The sequence below is a fragment of the Pistacia vera genome, unplaced genomic scaffold (assembly GCF_008641045.1).
Source record: "Pistacia vera cultivar Batoury unplaced genomic scaffold, PisVer_v2 Contig496, whole genome shotgun sequence".
Classification (NCBI taxonomy): domain Eukaryota; kingdom Viridiplantae; phylum Streptophyta; class Magnoliopsida; order Sapindales; family Anacardiaceae; genus Pistacia; species Pistacia vera.
Window position 1 is genome coordinate 343,368 of NW_022196330.1, and position 18,146 is coordinate 361,513.

General features: G+C 38.3%; 1 non-coding gene across 1 annotated transcript; it reads left to right on the plus strand.

The window, feature by feature from the left end:
* The first annotated feature begins 3,472 nt into the window (after nt 1-3,472).
* On the plus strand, nt 3,473-3,579 carry LOC116105295. Its single transcript, XR_004124053.1, has one exon. It is a non-coding gene; the product is annotated as a small nucleolar RNA R71 (small nucleolar RNA).
* Nucleotides 3,580-18,146: the final 14,567 nt, after the last annotated feature.

Consider the following 18,146-nt stretch of genomic DNA (forward strand, 5'->3'; position numbering starts at 1 on the left):
TTCTGCTATACTAATATTTCCCCTTAAACTGAACATAGTAAAGTGTCAGTATACATCAATATAAGTGATCTGCCACCACATTTTTCGACCCTTTCTTATCTCTAATTTCTAACTAAAAATCTTGAAGCAATAGGGTGCATCTTATCAACCGAGGTTTCGCTTCTTGCTTTGCCAATAAGTGCTTGAGTGCTGAATGGTCTGTATAGACGATCACTCTTGAACCTAACAAATATGAATGAAATTTGTCAAAAGCAAAAGCCACAGCCAACAATTCTTTTTCAGTGGTGGTGTAATTCAATTGTGCATCTGTGAGTGTTTTGCTAGCATACTGAATTACATGCAACACTTTGTTTTTCCTTTGTCCTAACACTACTCCTAGAGCAAAATCACTAGCATCGCACATCAATTCAAATGGTAGTCCCCAATCGAGAACTGCAATAATAGGTGCAGATGCTAATAATTTTTTTAGAGTTAGAAAAGCATGCATGCATTCATCATTAAAATCAAAAGCAACATCTTTAGTTAACAAATTGCAAAGGGGTTTATAAATCTTAGAAAAGTCATTGATGAATCGTTTGTAAAACCCCGCATGCCCTAAGAAACTTCGAATTGCTTTAACATTTGATGGTGGTGGCAGCTTCTCAATCACTTATGTCTTTGCTCGATCTACTTCTATTCCGTCTTTTGAAATCCTATGACCAAGCACTATTCCCTCCTGGACCATGAGCACCAAGTTCGTCTCCTTACATCGCTGCAACACAAGAGAAAGATTAGATAAGCAGTTGTCAAAAGATGAACCAAAAACTGAGAAGTCATCCATGAAGACTTCTATAAACCGTTCCACCATATCTCCAAAGATCGACATCATGCATCTCTGAAATGTGGCTGGTGCATTGCATAACCCAAAGGGCATCCTTCGGTAAGCAAAGGTGCCATACGGACAAGTAAAGGTTGTCTTCTCTAAATCCTTAAGAGCGATGGCAATCTGATTATATCCTGAATACCCATCCAGGAAACAGTAATAGGCATGCCCTGCCAACCTCTTCAACATCTGATCAATGAAAGGAAGTGGAAAATGATCCTTCCTTGTCGCCTCATTCAATTTCTGGTAATCAATGCACACTCTCCAGCCCGTGACTGTCCTAGTTGGTATCAATTCATTACTCTCATTCTTTATCACTGTGATATCTCCCTTCTTCGGAACCACTTGTACCGGGCTAACCTATGGACTATCGGTAATAGGATAAATTATTCCCGCATCTAGGAGCTTCACCACCTCCTTTCTCACCACTTCCTTCATTGACAGATTCAATCTTCGCTGTGGTTGCACCCTATGCTTGATATCATCCTCCATGAGTATCTTATGCATGCAGAATGATGGTGAGATGCCTCTAATATCTGAAATAGTCCATCCAATTGCTAGTCTATGTTCCCTCAACACCTTTATCAATCACTCTTCTTCCAATTTGCTCAAACTTGAACTAATAATTACTGGGAAGGTCTCTGATTCCCCAAGATACACATATTTGAGGTGGGAAGGTAAAGGTTTCAATCAAGTTTTGGAGGTTTTTCATTTTTTTCCTTTTCCTTCTCTTTTTCAAAATCAAAATCCTCAAATTCTTTATCTTGGCTCTCATCAATCGGTTGAAATGCTTCCAACAATCTAGCACATTCATTACTCGCCGACTTATCTACCTCTACTGTTTTTGATTTGGCAATACAGGCCTTTAGAGGTAATTGTGGGGTGTTCGCTTCAATAGATTCTGCTACTAGTTTATCCACCACATCAACACTAAAACATGAATCCGATTCGGATGGAAACTTCATAGCCTCAAAGACATTGAAAGTTACTGTTTCATCTTGAACTCTCAATAGTAACTTCCCTTCTTGCACATCTATAAGTGCTATTCCCGTGGCCAAAAATGGTCGGCCTTAAATGAGATGAATTTCCTTATCCTCTTCTATGTCCAAAACAACAAAATCTGCTGGAAAGATTATCTTATCCACTTTCACCAACACATCTTCCACTATCCCCCTCAGATGTTTTATCGACCTATCTGCAAGTTGCAACGACATGGTCGTTGGCTTCACTTCACCGATCCCCAATCTCCTGAAAACAGAAAAGGGCATTAAATTAATACTAGCACCTAAATCACATAAAACACGATCAAAAGTAATATCTCCTATAATGCAAGGAATAGTAAAGCTCCCTGGGTCTTTGAGTTTTGGAGGTAGCTTCTTTTGGAGAATGGCGTTGCATTCCTCTGTCAGTATCATTATTTCCTCATCCTTTAACTTCCTTTTGTTTGATAAAATTTCCTTAAAAAATTTCGTGTAGCTCGGCATCTGTTGCAATGCATCTGCAAAAGGAATGTTAGTATGCAATTTTCTAAATATCTCAATGAATTTGGAAAACTGCTTATCCTGATTCTTTTTCTTCAGTCTTTGAGGAAACCGTACAGGTGGAGTGTGGTGTGCCAATTCTGGTGGTATCTCGGGAAATGGAAATTTCTCTTTCCTTCTTTTTTGCCTCTCTTCCCGTTTCTGTTCTTCATCCCTAGAAGTAGATGGTTTCTCTTCAGCAACTATCTCTTCATCTACTTCATCATCAGATTCTTCCCTTCTTTTTGGTGACTCTTCTTCTTTCCTTGCTTGCCCCAATTCTTCCAAAACTGTCCCACTCCTCAAAATTATTGCATTTACTTGCTCATGTGGGTTCGTCACTGTGTTGCTTAGTAGAGCACCCTGTGGTCTCTCATTTAGCTTTTCAGCTAATTGCCTCATCTATACCTCAAGATTTCGAATGGACGCCCCTTGATTTCTAAAATTAGTTCTCATCTCATTCATAAAACCCGTGGTCTCTTGCATAAACTTCTCAAACATGTCCTCCAATTTTGTCACTCTTGGATCTCCCGGTTGATTGTTCACCCCTGTTTGGTTATTTGGCAATGCCCTTTGATTCCATTGATTGTTTTGCTGATTCTGTTGGTTTTGATTGCCCTAAGACAGGTTCGAGTGATTCCTCCAACCAGGATTATATGTGTTGGAGTACGGATTGTTCGGTTGCCTTTGATTTCCAGCCAAGTAGTTAACCTGCTCCGATGATGACGATGTTGAGGTAAAAGTGTTCCGTACTTGACATTCACTGCTCACGTGATTACCTGCACAAAAATCACAAGTTAATTGAGGAGCTTGAATGGAATTTACCTGCATACTTCCCAACTGTTTCTAAAGTGTTGTCAGTTTGGCTGAAATGGCTGTATATACATCAACTTCATGAAGACCCATAGATTTCTTCGGTTGCACCCTCTCATTAGGTCTTTGATAGTTGTTGCTTGCCAGAACCTCAAGCAACTTGTGAGCTTCTTCCGAAGTCTTATTCTGTAATGCTCCTCCCAAGGCTGCATTCACCATATTTTGCACATTCACCGTTAATCCATTATAAAATGTTTGGACTTGCATCCAAACTGGCAACCCATGATGTGGACACCTTCTCAGTAACTCTTTGTATCTCTCCCAAGCCTCATACAATGATTCTGACTCTTCTTGAATGAATGACGTGATGTCATTTCTCAACTTTGTCGACTTTGCTAGAGGAAAGAATTTGGTTAGGAATTTTTGTGCTAAATCAGTCCATGTGGTGATTGTTCTAGTTGGTAGTGCCAGTAACCATCCCTTAGCTTTATCTTTCAATGAAAATGGGAATAGTCTCAATCTGATTGCATCATCCGACACTCCGTTAGACTTGAGCGTATCACAAATCTTCAGAAAGTTGGCAATGTGTAGATTCGGATCTTCCTTCAAATCACGCCTGAACTAAACCGACTGCTGGATCATCTAGATGATTGTCAGCTTTATCTCGAAAGTGTTAGCTTGGACCACTGGTCTAGTAATGCTCGACCCACTGCCTTCAACTGTAGGAATAGAGAATTCCCTCAGTGTTCTATTCTCTGCCATCTCTACCACTATTACTTCTGGTTCAACTGTAGCTTCTCTTTCTCTTCTTTCTCTGTTCAGTCTTCGAATGGTTCTTTCAATCTCAGGATCAAAAGGAACCACTGGTTGACGTCTTGCTCTTCGCATAAACTACAAAGAAAAGTAGAAAGAGTGAAATCACACCAAACAAAGAATAAAAATAACGAAAATTAAACAAATAACAATTAAGAAAAAATAACACTCCAATCTAGCTAACACAAGAAAATTTTAATGTTAACTCAAAACTCAATCCCCGGCAACAGTGCCAAAAACTTGATGCGTGATTTCATAAACATGCAATATGTAGCGAGTATACTAGTCACACAAGCAATAGAGTGATAAGTGAGTATCGTTCCCACGAGGATTGGTTGCTAAACACTAAGTTTTTCTACTGTTTTCAAGTTAGAGCTATCGAATTGTTTGGATTTATGGGAGAATTTTAAACTAAACTAAATCAAAATTTCTAAATATTCAAAACTAAATAATGAAAGCAAGATTTAAAACACGGATAAAATCAATTCAAGCAAATGGGTAGGGTTTTGACTTCATTCGGACTCTTTGGGTTAAACCTACGGATTATACTCATTCCATGTTCACATTCATTGATTGTAAATAGAACTCTCTAAAGTGTAAAATATACCTTCTCATGCTATATTTCCTTACTCTTCCCTATTAAACTTCCGCACCCAACAAAATGAAGACTAATAGTTCAAAGCTCATTAAGCACAAAGAATCCTAAATTGATTTCATTGATACTTAAATCTATCTCTAGCATTTAATACTACAATGGTGGTTACCCAAGAAGCTTAACATGAATTATTTCTCAATCTCATCATGTTCATCACATAAAAACAATAAATTCAGAACAATCACACAATCAAAGCGAAATCATATGAAAATAATGACAATCAATCACTTAACCCATGGAAATCCGAATTACAATCAAAACCCTAACCCAAAATAGGTTAGTTCATGGCTAAATTAACAACACAAACAAAAGAAACAAAAAATCCAAAGTTCAACATAATGAAAATAAGAGAAAAGACAAGAAATCTCCCCAAATGACAAATCCACTGGTTTAATCTCGAATCTTCACCCTTTGAAATCTAAGTTCGCCCAAAACAATTCTCCGAAAAATGTAAAAAGTTGCCGTCTACCTAAAAACGAACCCTCTAAAAAATGACTAAGTTTTTCTTTTATACCTCGCCCAAAAACCTAGGAATATGCCCAAAAAATGAAACTGTGCGTTTTTGGAATTCGCAGACTTCACTGCGGCGAAGAAGTGAAATAATCCCTCGTGCGTAACTCTCTTCGCCGCGGCGAACCTTCATGTGGAATTCTGAACTTACAGAATTGCCCTCCGCTTGCTTCTTTGCTTGAATCTCCGATCTTCGTCACTCTCCTCATGGAAACAAGCTTTATAGTGCATCCACTCTACTTCAAAACTTTCCCAACTTCTGAGATCCGCTCACTTCTGAATCCAAAAACTCCAATTCGCTCCTTATTTGCATAAAATGTCCATTTTAGCCTGAAACACAAAATATAAAGAATTAAGTAGCAATTCAGGTCAAAATGAACTAAGAAGTATCTAAAATTTGACTAAAAATTCTAATAAAAACAGTATAATCCATGGATTATCAACTACCTGTCCATCTGGCAAAAATGAAAACGATTGTAATTGTTGTTGGATATGTGGTGACAAAAATCATTTTGCAGATAAATGCCCTCATAAGGGAAAGAAGAAGGCAGCGGTAAGATTTTTGGAAGTCAACGCGGAACGCCAAACTTTTGAATTTGAGCCAGTTTGGGGATACGAAATTGATTCTGATGATAAAGTTTATGAATTAATTTCGGACTACTCTGATGTCAAATTCTTCAGAGGATGACTCAAAAGAGATGACTTTTGAGGAGCAATCTTCAACTCTTTAATGCATAGGTATATTCATGCAAAAGACTAGTAGTCTTAATGAATATCCTAGAAATAGCGGAATTGGTGACGAGGATGATCTTATCCCAATTAGAAATAAGGATGCAAACCCTAACTTGATAATTAGTTCATCATCTAATTACGAGGATCACTCGGGTAGCCCGGAGACTTGGTTCATTCCAAGGTTAACACCTAGGGACGTTTTTGAAAAACGCTCTAAGTGGTTATTTAAAGATGAAGGCTTGGAAGATGTACACGAAAGACCTGTTTGTGTAGCTTTGTCTCAGTCTCGAGAAGGTGAATTGATCCTCTCGGACGATGAGTGGCTACGAAAGGTTAGAAGTCTTGCCAGACGGGCAAATGGAAAATATAATTATGTACAACTTGGTGCTGTACAAATTCGTGTACACGGACTATTCCGTTGAGGAATGAATGTACCTGTTCAGGTTACTCTACTGGACAGAAAATGACTTACGTTTAGCAAAGCTTTAATTGGCGGTTTTCACGGTAATTTAGCTTTGGGGGATGCCTACGGGACGGTTAAACCAGGATATATGGTTAGTCTCATGGATCCAAATCTTAAACGGATTATGGTTCTTCGAATTCATATTTCGAGATTAGAAGACTTGATGACTTCTAATGACGGAATAGCAATTCAGTATAGGTTGATAAACTCTGTTAACCCTATATGAATGAACTCTAGTGTTGATACTGAAATTCATGGCTTGGGACAGGATTCTGTAATTCCAATTCGACCTGCGATAATTAATGCTAAGGCTCTTACATGGCTGAAAAGATGGGTTTTGGAATATTCACCGCAGCCCAGCGTGGTGGAATTAAACCCAAATTGGGGAATTCAAATCCAGGAACTTGATAATGAGGTTGAGGTTACTCTTCCTACGCCTAGAAACTCAATGGCTCTAGAGTAGAATAAAGAGGTTCAACCTATCATATCAAGGAAAAATATATTGGAAACAGATGACACTGCTAGTGATGCTGGAAGTAGCAGTAGCAGGAAAATAGTTGGGTATAAATCTGTGCAAATCCCAGTATATGAAGACGAGACTCCAAGCACGAAAATGATGATGAGTCATGAAATGCATTGTCATGCAATAGTTCAGGGGACTATTGACACATGCATTTGTGCTAAACTGTGTTTTCCAGAATATGAGGAATATACTCTGGATATTCTTGTAGACACAGGAGCAACCAAATGTATTGCAAGGAAGCAATGTTTTCCGCAGGAGCTTTGGAAACCATTGGAAAAACCAATCCTAAATACGGTTGCAGATGGAGGACAAAGTATGATCACGGATGTGGTAGAAAACGTGGTTGTACTATTAAACGAGAAGAAATTCACTTTAAGGCAAGTCCTAGTAGTGGATTACTTAGAGGTAGATTTTATTCTCGGAAATAGCTTTCTGTGAGGTCAAGCAGAAGTTAGGCCATTGACTCAGGATAATGACCACATTATCCTTGGAGGTCATAAAATCCCTATTCTTGCTAAGCCTGAAGTTTCAAAAGTTAGGAACGGTTTTAGACCGGTGAAACTGAGGCAAGAAGCAGATCACATTGTTTTCCAGATTTTGGAAAAGGAAATATGGTGGTTGAAAACTTCTGAAGCAGAAAAGGTGAATGAGGCTTGTAATGTTTTCTTTCAGAGATTGTATCCTAGTCATCGTATAAACCGGATCGCTCGGGATATATCGTAGGAGGTTGACCCCTCTAGTGCATGTCCTGAGAGCACGGATAAATTCATACATAAGGAAAAAATCTTAAAGATTGAAAACAAAAGCCAAAAGGACTCTTTAAGGATTGAGGAACTTGTAAAATCCTTTAAAGAGGAACTTTCTCTATGCTTTGATGATCAACCATTAAAGTTATGGGAAAGGAACGGTATATATGCTTTGCTTGAATTAAAAAGGACGGATGATAAAATAGTGACCAAATCCTATCCTTATACTCCTGATGCAGAGGAGGAATTAAGTAAGCAAATATTGGAATTCCTAGAAAAGCAATTGATACGCGCCAGTAAAAGTCCACACTCTTCGCTAGCATTCATGGTTATGAATAAAACTGAGCAGGAAAGATGTAAATCGCAGATGGTTATCGACTATAGGCAGTTGAATGAGAAAACCATTGACGATGCCTATAAGATACCAAACAAATCGGCTTGTTTGAATAAAGCTAGATTTGGAAAAATCTTCTCCAAATTTGATCTTAAGTCAGGATTTTGGCAGATCAGGATGGCAGAGTCAAGCATTCCTTTGACAGCGTTCACCTGTCCAAAAGGATTGTTTGAATGGATGGTTTTGCCTTTTGGACTTAAGCAAGCACCATCAATATTCCAAAGGAAAATGGATATAGTTTTTGGGGACTTATCTAACTTTTGTATAGTCTATGTTGAGGATGTTTTGGTTTTTAGTAAAACCAAGGAAGAACATATAAATCATCTTAGACTGGTGAGCAGAAGGTTCTTTGACAAGGGAATGATTCTATCTGAAAGAGAGATAGAATGGTTTAAGAAAAAGGTAAAGTTCTTAGGCGTTGAGATAGGTGAAGAAGGTATCCAACTCCAAGAACATATCTCAAAGAAGTTGCTGGATTTTCCAGATGTGATGGAGGATAAGCACATGCTACAGCAATTTCTTGGATTAGCCAATTACATGCGCGAGTATGTTCCTAATCTCGCTAATGTAATCAATGGCTTAACATTTAAGGTTAGTGACAAAGTGCCTTGGACTTGGACACTTAAAGACACTAATTATGTTAAGCGGACCAAAGCCTTGACAAAGCAGTTAAAACCTTTAAAACTCCCAGAAGATGAGGATAAACTAATTATAGAAAGTGATGCGTCTCACTTGTATTGGGGAGGAGTGCTTAAGGCTAAGGGTACTGATAATATTGAACAGATTGTTCGATATGCGTCAGGAAAATTCTCTCCTGCTGAAGTAAACTATCAGGTTCATGAGAAGGAAGTTTTAGCAACGAAAGAATGTATTGACAGATTTTGATTGTTCATTATCAGTCAGGTATTTACTTTAAGGACAGACTCAAAATATTTAAAAAAAAATTTGAAACTGTCTTTAAAGGATGACAAATCTAGATTAATCAGATGGCAAATTTGGTTTGCAGATTACAAAATCAAGTTTGAATATATTTCTGGTAAATCTAACTTTGTTGCTGACTTTTTGTCCAAACATTTCTCTGAAGATTTGCAGTATAATGGCGGACAAGAAGGAAACTGGAAATCACTTCTCATTCTCCAAGTGTAAGCAACGAGGACACTTGAGAAGGAACTGCCCTTTGAGGATTACTTCTACTTCAAAGGTTACTGCTAAAAGGGAGAAAACTGCGGATAAGCAGGTGGCTTCTTCTTCTAAGCAGGTGACTGCTATAAAGCAGGTTGAAGGAAAGAATTGTGACTATTATTTTGATACTTCAGAAAGAAGGAACCCGAAATTTCAACGATTGAAGGGTGAAACTTCTACGAAGGGAAATACTTCTGAAAAAGAGATTACTCCTAAGAAGGACAAAACTTAGAAAAAAGCACTAGTCTACTGGTCTTGTAAATAGGCAGGACATGAACGGGCTAATTGTCCACTGTCAAAGATAGACAATTCTGAGGAATCATCATCAAGCGCTGCAAGAGTGGTGACTCCACACACTCCACAAAAGAAGCGGTTAATTGATGCGGATATTTGTGAGAGGTTTAGTTTTCCAGAAGGCTTAAAATTAACTTCAGCTAGTCAAACACTCTGGGAGAATCTGGAAACCCAAATTAGGATCACAATGGCGATAGGTCAAGGGGAAGTACAGCTGCAAAGGTGTTTAGAAAAGCTAGCAAGAAGGTTAGCATGGCTAGAAGCTGATAAACTGTTCTATAAGGATGAGGAGTTCAAGGGAACTACCTTACTCTACGAAGCAGGAATTCAAAAACTTGAGGTAATGAGAAAATGTCATTTGTTTGATATGTTGAATCTCAAACTCGAGAATTTGAATGATTTAATAGTAAAATTGGGAAAGACTGACTTGACGGATTTGGTTCAAGGATTAGCGGTTTATCCTAATGGAGCTATGGAATTGTTCGTTCCATGGAAAATCTTTAGAAAATGTTTTTGTAGAGATCTTTTGACTAAAGGATGGATCGATACAATGCAAATTGACGTACAGGAAGCAATGGTGGACCCGAATATGCCAGATGCGGTTAAACAAACACTCTGTGCATTAAATCGGAAAGTCGACACATTCACTTGCATTATCACTTCCTCATTGCAAGAAAGCTACAACGTTCAGCCTGTACATATATGGGAATTTCTTGTAGGAGAACCATGGTACCGAATTATGTTAAATAGTGAGGTAAAAATGGGTTCTTATGCATTAGAAGAAATCCAAAAGAAAGAAGAGGAGGATTGGACCAGGTTGCATATTGTAAAATTGTTACTGGTTAAATCCAAACTGGAGGAGCTTATAAAAGCAAATGCTACTGTCCATATCCAAAATGGGATAGTGGTAGTGATCCCAGACAGGTACGTAGTGATCCAGGATACTCTTTTTCAACATAATCAAGCCCAGTTAAGATCGCTACTAGAAGGGTTTGAATTAGCCCATCTACCCAAGCAGGCCTTGATGGAAGGAACTATTGATCTTCTAAGGTTGGTCTTAGCCCATGACCAGGAAGCCCAAGAAGATGAAACTCTGAAAGATTTTATTGACCTCATAGAAGTGGATAACTTCAAAGGTTAATACGAATCTAAGAGGATGAAAATTTGGACAATCGAAAACGTCCAACATGAAATACGCTGACGTGTATCAAACAGTGGAACATAATACGTGGACATCCAGGATGTTGCCGACAGAATTCAACGATCCAGATTTAAAGAGGCATTGGATGTTAACTTTTATGTTTTAGTCGTTTGTAATATATTTTGTGTAAGGCACATGGGAGACATGTGGACCCCAGTGTCTTTGTCTAAAAATTTCTTAGTCAAAATTGTATTTACTTTTTCTTTAGCTAAGTCAAGTCTTATTTAAGACTTCTGTACATTGTTTAAAGCTTTGTACGATAGCTTAGACTTTTGTAAGTTTTGTTTTATTTCTTTTTATGGATTCAATTTCAATTGAAATCCGGAACTTCTCTATATAACGAGAAGCGTGTGTATATTTTAAAGAAGAGAAAATAAATAATATTTTCAGTTGTGATAAATTCTCTCAATCTCTTGTTTACGTTTAAATTTTACACTCGAGACAAGGAAAAAGGTTTATTCAAGATGATTAATATCCAGGTATGAATTAATCTGTTAAACTGAATATATGTATTTTACTCTCCAATTAATTAACTAGGTTGTTTAGTAATTAATTGTAATAATATTTGTTAGACTGGGTATAACAAATATTAAGTGGGTATAAAAGACATTGATTATATTATGTAAAGCATATTTCATATGTATGCACTAATATATGCCTTTAGAGTGGTTGAACCATGACGAGGGAATCAAGCAGTGATAAGTCTTGATTGTGAGATTCCTATGATTACTTATGGTAGCCATTCTAGAAACGTCCATAGCCGGAGTATTATCCTGCACTACAAGGAAAAAGACATTTCTTGACAGAAAATTTGACAGAATTTCTTGATTGCTTTTATAAACAGTCAAGAAGTCTTTTCCTTGACAACTTCTTGACCTTTTTTCAACTGTCAAGGATTTGAGACAATCCTTGACTGTTATTAACTATCAAGGATTTTGTAAATATTAAGTTGTTCAATTTCATTCCTTGACTGTTATAGTCTTAATCCTTGACAGTTTTTAACTATCAAGGATTTTGGAAAAATGAAATTCATTCTTTGACTGCTATATTCTTTAATTCTTGACAATGTTTAACTATTAAGGATTAAATTTAAAAAAAAAAAAAACCAAAACTCAAATTTGGATAAGGCTTCCCACCCTAAAATTTTGCTAAGGCAAATTATTTCCGCCCAAAACACCAAAGTTCATTGTCAAAACCCATTTTCCCCCAAATTTTGACTGAGGAAATTTAACTTGACAGACCTCCCAAGTTTGCATTTAAAAAAATAACCCTGAAAAAATTTTGCAATTTTTTTTAAGTTAGAAAAACTGACGTAGCACACTTAGGATTAATTAAACCTGTAAAACAGGTTAAACTGAAAATATTTAAACATATGTGGGTAATGTTATAATTAACGAAATTTTGTTTAAATTTTGAAAATTAAAAACGACCCACTCCCTTCAAAATCGCTTAATCGAGCAATATCCCCAAAAAACGACCGACAAAACACCTCTGATTTCTCTACGACTTCTGGCAATAAAAGTTCCCTATTTCTAGCCAATATTTGATCCTAAAGATTCGTTACACAAAATCATGGCTAATATTCACAAAGAGGAGGAAAACCCAACCCTACTCCAAATCTTAGACTCCGACAGCGGCAATTGTCGAAAAAGATGCTCCGGCGGATCATCCAATGAGTCAAAGTGGTCTAGAGGCAGAGGAGACAATGGCGGCACATGAACATAGAAAAGAATCAGAAAATGGTTCTGAAAAGTAAGACGCCAAGGAGAATTCAAGCGAGGAGGAGGACACCGGTGAAGAAAGGGTACATTTTTTACTGGTGGTTTTGAATTTGATGAATAATTTGATTAGTTTGTGCGAATTCGGGGGATATGTAGTTGGTTTTATTGTTATGGGGGTTGTGGCGTTTTGTTGAGCAGTTGGCAGGCATCGGGGGAGTGCTTTTGTTTGGGTTCCAGAGGATAGGGAAGGCAAGGGAGGTCGTAAGGAGGTTGTTTGTGAGAAGTTGGAGGGTTGGGGATGGCAGGAGGTGGCGGAATAGGGGGACAGTTGCATGGCCAGCCCTACAATATGCAAGCAGCCCTTCAGCCCCCCTATTCCGCCACCTCCTACCATCCTCAGCCATCTCCAGTCATGGAACCTGCCACAACAGCCTCTATAGGGCCTGTATTTGCTTCCCCGATCATCTGAAAGCAAAAAACACCCACTCCCCAATGCCCTCGAAGCCCATATCCCCTAAATTGGCAACCTATTGGTTGTTTTGGTTTCTTTTTTTGCTGATATTTAGTTTATATTGATTGTGCAGATTTTTTGAAATGTAAATTATAAAGACTATGGGTTGGAGGTTGTAAGCGATAAGGTACCGTACTTCCTTGTAAGGGTGACAATTAGGTCGAGTTGACAAGTTTTTATGAGAATAATGGAGATTTTAGAGGAACAAAAGAAGGGTATGGATCGATTCAAAAAGAGTTCTTTCGGTCATTTTGCAAACATTGGAGAAAATTGGAAAAAGGCATTCTGGGGGCAAGGAGTGCATTATATGTTGTTTCACTCAGTTAAAAGCCAAAAAAGAAAATAAATGAAATGTGGTTCATGGTGGATGGGAAGCCACTATGTTTTGGGTTGATGGAATACGCCCTGATGATAGGCTTAAGATGTGGGGCATTTCCAAATTCAGAAGAGCAAGAGAGAATAACGGAGAGTAGAGCAACCGATAACTTGGCTAAAAAGGTTTTTTTTTTTTTTTTTTTTTTTTTTTTTTTTGGGGGGGGTGGGGGGGGGGTAAAGGGGGAAGGCGTCTATTACGGGACGCAATTTAGAGGAGAGGTTAGGAGAAGGTGGATATACCTCTTCAGAGAGGTTTAAGATGTGTTTGGTATGGTTCGTGCATTCAATCCTAATGGCTTCTGACTCAACAAAAGTCGTTAATATGGATTGGGTAAAGTTTGCAAGCAACATAGATTTCTTTAATGCTTATCCATGGGGACGGGTATTATTTCAACTAACCATGGACTCCTTGTAAGGAAAAGACATAGCGTTAAAGCATTGCCAATCTGTCGAGAAGAATAGACCGAGTATGTACAATTTGTTTGGCTTCCCATGGGCAATACAGGTAAATATTAATAGCTCTTTGTTATATTTTTTGTATTATATGTGTTTTAATTATGATATGGACTATTTTTTTACAACATAGGCTTGAATATATGAGGCCATCCTTGTCTTGGCTAAGGGGGGGGGGAGTGAAAAGACTTCAGATGAGTGACCACAATTTCCTAGGGTGTTGCTGTGGCACATCGAGAAGTGTACCCATTGGGATTACGACAAAATAGAAATGGAAATTCAAGCGGCTCAGGTAAGATTAAAGGATTAGTCTTTTGAATATGCACTTGCTTTTAAATGTGGCTTAAATTTGATTAAATTTTTTTCTTATTGTAGGGAGTCATCCATCCCTTCCTCAACCCTATTAGGGGTGAAGCGGGAGAGGAGTATGTTATGTCGTTCAGAGCACTGGCCGATACAGTAGATGAAGGGATAGACCGTCTAATGCGGGACCTAGAAGAGGTCACGCATGTGAGTGCAATTGCAGAGCCACTGCTTGAGAATGTTGTTGAGGCCAAGGATGATGAAGCTCCAATCAGTAGGACGGATGAAGAGGTTCGTATGCCTCTACCCAATTGGCAAACCGGTAAAACAAGTACCACTTTACCAAGGCATCGAGGTTGGGAGAATGAGGTCGTTGACCTCATAAATGATCTGTTTTAGAGTTTTACAATAGCCGTTTATAAGAGGTTTGAGAAGATGGAAGAGTAATGAAAAGGGTGGAGGAGAAAGTTGATAGGGTGGCAAAGAAAGTTGGTAGCGTGGAGGAGGAAGTTGGTGGGGTATTGAAAGTGGTTGAAGTGCAACCTGAGCATAAAAGAGAAAGCTGAAAGAGTAAGCATGAAAAATCTCCTTACACGGTAGTAACGTATGGAAAGAAGAGGAAAGCGAAGAAAAAAAAATGAGGAAGTCCGTGAAAATGGAGAAACAAAAATAGAGAAGGGTAAGGAGGAAGGCGGAGGAAGTGGGGAAATGAAAATGGAGGAGGGTGAGGCGGGACACAAAGGAAGTGAGGAAGTGAAAATAAAGGAGGGTGAGGAGGAAGGCGGAGGAAGTGGGCAAGTGAAAACTGAGGAGTTAAAGGTCGATTTGTATAAGCCAATAGATGAGGAAAAGAAAAAACTCTTCTATACCTATTACAATGATTTTGGAAGTGATGGCGTGTGAGGTGCAAGACTGGGGATTATCCTTGGGAGTGGTTTGAAAAGATGTTGACAATGGGCAGGTGGCTCGACAACTCGGTGAGTTATTTTCCTTATTTTTGCTTATTTTTTCCATGAGGTATTGTATACTTATCATGTTGGTTTTGTTTTTATTTGATGTAGCACTTTGATGAGGTATTGGCACTTATGAGGCTACAATAGAGTAGTAATGGTGATATTTTGCATCCGCACTATGCCATCACCAATGTGGCCTTTGGCCAAAGGCTAGTAACTAAATATGACATTTTAATGAAAAAGGCTAATGGTGGAGGTGCAACAAGGGGAGGCAAAGGGAAAAGATTGGCCACAGATGACTTCGACGGTGTCCTCGATGATTTTCGGTTTGATGAAAGGATGATGCAGTATGTACGGGGGAAAAGCCCAAATATGGCAACAGTTGGGCAAATGTTAAAAAGAGTATATTGCATCATGAACATCAAGGATATGCATTGGATAACTGTCATTTGGGTACTAGAAGAGGGCTTGCTGCAAATCCTTGATTGCAACCTGAGTATTTGTCGAGAGAGGCAGTTGGAGACGGAGTTGCAGCCGCTGTGTATATTGTTCCCACGGCTGTTGCATGACAATGGGATCTTTTAGCACTTGAGTGATGAACTACTGACGGAAAAGTGGCCACTCAAGCACCTTCCTGTCCCGATAAATGACTCAAGGTAAATTTTGTATAAAACTTACATAATACAATTGTTCTATAAGCTGATTCTAATGCTAATGTCTTCCTCCTTTGTAATGCTGATTGCAGGGCATATGCACTAAAATTTATTAAGTTTGACATGACCAACACCCCAATGGATAGGTTGAATGATGAAACAATGAGCAACTTTTAGGAGTGCTTGGCTGTTGAATGCTTCTATGGGCATATAGATCCCTTTTGACTGACCAAAACCCAATTCAAGTTATTGTTGATGTTGTCATCAAAAGGTCTGGAAGTTGGACTTAGAGTTTTGTAGTTTATGTGAAATGCATTTCTTATTGGGTTGTCTTGAATAATTGGATTGTCTTGAATTGGATTAGTTGGTATTGTTAGGCGTTAGGCTATTGATACTTGGGTTATGGTGTTATGTATGCTTTGCGGCCAAGGCCAAGGCTGGATAATGTTAGAAGAGGTGCTGTAGAAGAAGACGAAGAGGCTGCTGCTGTTGATGCTGAAGGTGTGCTGGATAATTGTGCAGGACGGGGAAGTGGCTTAAGAGAATGATGAAGAGGGAGGATGGAGGCTGCCGACACTGTTTTTATTTAGGGTGTATATAGGACATTTATTTGTTGTATATGATGTTGTAATTTAATGTAATTGACACATTTCAGATTTGTACAAAAGCAATTCAATATTTCTTTCCCTCTTTTGAGTTTGAGTTTATTTAGTATTCTTGTTAAATGGCATTAATGTGTTGATGCAATTAGGTTGTCAAATTCAGGAGAAAAGATGGAATTATATGTGTTGGTGATTTTAGTTTGTCAAAATTAAGGAGAAAAGCTGAAAAAAAAAAGTGTTGCCTATGATCGCTTAAGTGACTATATATATCGCTTAAGCGATCAAGGGTTTTCTATACAGGATTGCTTAAGCGAGACCGTAAATCGCTTAAGCAATTGTGCACTTGGGATGATCTTGATTCTACCTTGGACTTGATCACTTAAGCGATCATAAATTGCTTAAGCGACCAAGGTAAAAGTGAAGAATCACTTAAGCAAGACTGTAAATCGCTTAAGCGATCGTGCACTTGGGATGATCTTGATTCTACCTTGGATTTGATCATTTAAGCAATCGTAAATTGCTTAAGCGAGATCCTAAATCGCTTAAGCGATCGTGCATCTGGGATGATCTTGATTTTGCCTGTTCCATATTTCATATGGTGTCTTATCCACTGATTTCAACGATACACGATTCAGTGTATATGTCACAGCCTCTAGGGCATAGCCCCATAACGATGTGGGTAAATCTGTAAAGCTCATCATTGATCAAACCATATCCAACAAGGTTTGATTCCTCCTCTTAAACACTCCATTGTGCTGAGGTGTGTAAGGACGTGTGAGTTGAGATGTAATCCCATATTCCTTAAGGTATGCATCAAACTCCGAGCTCAAGTATTCTCCTCCCCTGTCGGATCGGAGAACCTTGATATTTTTGCCCAGTTAATTATGTACTTTGTTCTTGAATTCCTTGAACTTGTCAAAGGATTCAGACTTATGTCTCATTAAGTAAACATATCCAAATTTACTGAGGTCATCAATAAACGTGATGAAGTAAGAATATCTATGAAGGACTTAGGGGAAGCAATCTATATCCTCGGTATAAAGATCTATCATGATAGATCTCGTAGGTTGCTAGGCCTAAGTCAAAGTACATACATTGACAAAGTACTGAAAAGATTCAGTATGGAAGATTCAAAGAAAGGTTATCTTCCAATGTCACATGGCATGTATCTCTCTAAGGATATGCATCCTAAAACACAAGAGGAGAGAGATAGGATTGGAGGTATTCCTTATGCTTCGAAAATAAGATCCATTATGTATGCCATGTTATGTGCTAGGATTGATGTCTCATATGCCTTGAGCATTTTTAGTAGATATCAATCGAATCTAGGTGAAACACACTGGACAATAGTCAAGAATATCCTTAAGTACCTTAAGAGGACTAAGGACATGTTCTTGGTTTATGGAGTAGAAGATGATCTCATTGTAAGAGGATACAGTGATGCCAGTTTTCAAACTGACAAGGATGACTATCGATTGTAGTCATGTTACGTGTTCTGTCTTAATAAGGCTATAATGAGATGGAAAAGTTAAAAACAAAGCACCGTAGCAGATTCTACAACAAAAGCCAAGTATATAGCATTGGGTGAAGTGGCCAAAAAGGTTGTTTGGATCAAAAAGTTTGTGACTAAACTAAAGGCGGTTCCGAGCATTGTTGATCTAATTGTGCTTTATGGTGACAACAATGGTGCCATAGCTCAGGCCAAAGAACCACAATCTTACCAATGATCCAAACATATACTCCAGCGATGCCATCTCATCGTAGAAATCATGAAGAGAGGTGACATACAAATCAACAAAGTACTACTAATAATAACATTGTAGACCCATTGACGAAAGCTCTGTCGTAGCAGATGCATGATAAGCAC